The sequence below is a fragment of the Grammomys surdaster genome, unplaced genomic scaffold, assembly GCF_004785775.1.
Source record: "Grammomys surdaster isolate TR1022 unplaced genomic scaffold, NIH_TR_1.0 65, whole genome shotgun sequence".
Classification (NCBI taxonomy): Eukaryota; Metazoa; Chordata; class Mammalia; order Rodentia; family Muridae; genus Grammomys; species Grammomys surdaster.
Genome location: NW_021604567.1, coordinates 18,763,738 through 18,767,681, shown reverse-complemented (window position 1 = coordinate 18,767,681; position 3,944 = coordinate 18,763,738).

The window sequence follows — 3,944 nt, the reverse complement described above, 5'->3', positions numbered from 1 at the left end:
TATTACTGATACATGCTCATTGGTCTTATTACTGATACATGCTCATTGGTTATATTATTGATACATGTTCATTCTTTATATTACTGATACATGCTCATTGGTTATATTACTGATACATGCTCATTGGTTATATTATTGATACATGCTCATTAAGATGTTTTCAGAAACCAGCAAAGCAGTAACATAAGCAATACCCACATAGAGTAAACCTCAGGGACATGAAACACCAGTGTTTATTTCTTCTTGGTCCTATTTCTCCCAAGGGGGAGGGTTATCTTCTAGTACTAACACCTTTCTATGTGCACATACTTGTACATCCCGTTGTGTTTTTCTTGAATTGATGACTACTTCTCTACTTAAAGTAGAGATTCCTTCTAAAGTATTATAAACATTACTCAATTCATCCTATAGATATTTGATGCTTTTTTGCTGGGTTTTGTTTTGTTTCAAGATGGGATCTCAGTGTGTAGCTCCAGCTGTCTGAGCTCACCGTGTAGATCAGGCTGGCCTCTGCCTCCCTTTACAGACATGTGCACGATACTCAGCTTACTTGTTTATTTTAAACTTTTTTTTTCTTTTATTCTTCTATCAAACATACATCCTGACCACAGTGTCCCCTCCCTCCACTCCTCCAGTTCCTCCCCCACCTCCCTTCTCCCTCAGATCCACCTTTTCCTGAGAAAGACAGAGGCATGGGGGAGAGGGAGGCAGAGGGGGAGAGAGAGGGGGAGGGGGAGAGTTGGGAGAAGCAGAGAGCAGGCTCCCCAGGGATATCCCATAAACATGGCCTAACAAGTTACAATAACACTAGGCACAAATCCTCATACCAAGAGCAAGGCAACCCAGTAGAAGGAAAAGGATCCCAAGTGCAGGCAAAAGAGTCAGAGACACCCCCCCACTCCCACGGTTGGGAGTCCCACAAGGACACCAAGCTACACAACCATAAGGTATATGTAGAGAACATAGCACTGACCCATGCAGGCTCCATGATGGTCACTTCAGGGTACACCATCGTTGCACATAAAAGCTGCACAGACCCAAATTCTGAGGGAGAAATAATGAAATTACCACACTTAGCTCAACAACTTTCCAGCCCCGTAAGGCGGTCCTCAGAGCCCCTAAGTAGGGCCCTGGCTCTTTTCTCCATGTGCTTCTCATTTCTCTCCACATACTCTGACCCAGTCAACACTGGAAACTCCTCTCCCTGGAGCACAGCACACTCTTCATTCTCACATCAAAGGGAAGACATTCTCCAGCCCTCACCCCAGCCCCTCCTCCTTCCCTTCACACCACTCCCTGTGAGAGATTCTTCGTTGATACCTCTCCCTGACTCAGTGGGTCCCATTGCATCTCTGAGCAACATGCCAGAAGATCCCAGACTTGGATCTCCCAGCTTTCCTTAGTCAGCTCGGTGGGCATCTTGCTCCCCGAGCTCCACAACATTCTTTTGCTATGTAAATGCTTTCAGCTTCTCAGGCCAAGGAACAAGGCAATAGCAAGGAGGAAGCAAACTGAGTTGACTTTGAATGTCCCTGACAGCAACTTCTGTGTAAAAGTCTAGACTTAAGGGTCCACAAACTGTTACTTAGCCATCACCTGACATTTCTTCCTGCCTTCCTGTCTCCTCCTACCTTTCTCTGAATTCCACCCTGACAGGCTAAAACCAAAACACTACACTGTTTAAGTACTATTCTGCGTGGGGCAGGGAGGGGAAACCCCTAGAACTAATTCCAACCCTTACACCTAAAACCCAGGCTATTTTCAAGTAGTTTTTACAGATTCCTATGACTGGTTTTCAATTGCTTTCGTCTTGTACAAGATCTGTGTGGGTGTTTTGTTTTCATTTTGCAGGTGAAATTTGTCTCAGAGTACTAAGTATTTTTAAGTCAGTTTTAAACTTTTAAAAATACTGGTGTAAACGTTCAAGTGTGACTGCCGTTAGCTATTTTAACCATAGGCATTATGCATTTTGCAAAAACAATTATATTCTCATCTTTTGTAACAACTAAGGCTGAACCCACACTGAACACTGGGCATGTGCAGACAGTGGGCTTGGCAGTCTTCTGGTACAACCCAGCAATAATGTGGGTTCCTATTATTCCACTCACAGAAGACAAAGGAAAAGCAAGTAGCCTGTCCAAGGCCATCCCCACAGCCTCGCTCTGGAGCAGAGACCACCAGCCTTGCATCCGCCATCTCTCAACACCTCACTTGTCTACTGTAAGGAGGGCTTCAATCTTAACCTTTATGATAATGGTGAGACAGCCATCTTCACTTCTGAGATAAGAAAACTGAGGAAGAAGGCTGGAGAGAGGCTTTGCCATTTAGTTCATTTGCTGCTCTTGCAGAGGACCCAGGTTTGAGTCCCAGAACCCACAGGTAGCTCACAAGCATCTATAACGCCAGGTCCAAGGACTCTTACGCCCTCTTCTGGCCTCTGAAAGCTGGTGCACATACACACATGCAGGCAAAACACACGTGTGAAAGAAAATAAATAAATCTAAAAATACACCTTTGTTGTGAGTCTTTCCCAGGAAGCTACAGCATCTACCGATTACCACAACCTGCTGGATACCATGTGATTATAGCACATAACACAGCAAACCCGATGGCTGGGGCCATTGTAAGGGAATCAGGGCAAGGCAGTATGGGTACTGGGAGCCTGCTAGACTAGTGTTTCCAGCACCCTGGGAAGGACACCCATACCTGCCACACGTGGGGATTTGAGAATGGAACCCTGACTCAAAGAGCAAACCAAGGAAACCTTTACTATCTCATAGGGAGGCCTAGGCTCCCATGAGGCCATGCTACCCAAAGACACTTTAACTTCCTCCCCTCGAGCCTGATTGGAGACACCGCCACTGCCAAGAGAGGTCATGGAGAGAAACTCTGATCTCAGAAGGAAACGGCTGGGGCAGAGGCCAGTGAGGAGAACAGCCAGTGGCAGGGCTGAAGAACTGTAGGGTGCAGGCAGACACCAGGATAGATAGCAAGTCAGCAGGACATCTTGTTTATTTAGTTTTTAAATTGCGGTAAAATACACAGAGATAAAACTAATCCTTTTAAGGGTACAGAACTCTGGCACAAGTCACACCAACACTGTTACACAACCATCTCTTCCATGAGTCTCCTCAAGACCTTTCCCAGGAGAAAGGAAACCCCGTGTTCATTGAACACCAGCCCCGACCTCCCCTCATCCAGGCCACCGCAGTAAGAAACAAAACGACGGCGATTACGTTCTTGCTTCCACTTCCACTCACCTGTGCCCTGTGATTCCGACCTCTGGCAGGCTTTCTAGAGTAGCCTGGGTGTTGGCTCAACCATGATGAAAGGCAGCTAATGGGAAGACCTGGACCTCTAGGACTCCCAGCTTATCAGCGAGGCCACTGACTGCTGCAAGCAGGGACAAGGCTTTCTGGAGTCCCGCAGGTACTGGCAATTTCAGAGCCCTATGAGTTTCCATTTGATTTAATGTCTGTTTTGGTCTCACGAGACTTCTTGACGCCGTATCTGTGCTTAAAGGCCCAAATGGAAAAGCAACTGAACGTGGTAGACTGCCATCCTGGTTCCCTGCAATAAAGAGCCCCACACTTCCTAGGGAAGTCCTGAGAGCAAGAAGGGAGCCCCTAAAACTGGCAAAGGCTGACCTGTGTGCTGGAGAACCAGCCCTTCCATAGCACTGAGCCAAAGGTTCTTCCTCCCGGTTCCCAAAGCTTCGGTCGACTCCTGGTCTCCAGGCTTACAGAAAGGCCAGGTGGCTCAGAACCTGGACTGACATGCTATACAGTGACCAGCAGAGGGCGCCAACAGTCTCTTCCCCACTTTGTGCCTGTGCGCAGAAGTAACTTCTTTTGTAGTTGTTGTTGGGTTTTGTTTTGTTTATGGTTTTGGGTTTCTTGTTTTGTTTTGTTTTGTTTTGTTTTGTTTTGTTTTGTTTTGTTTTG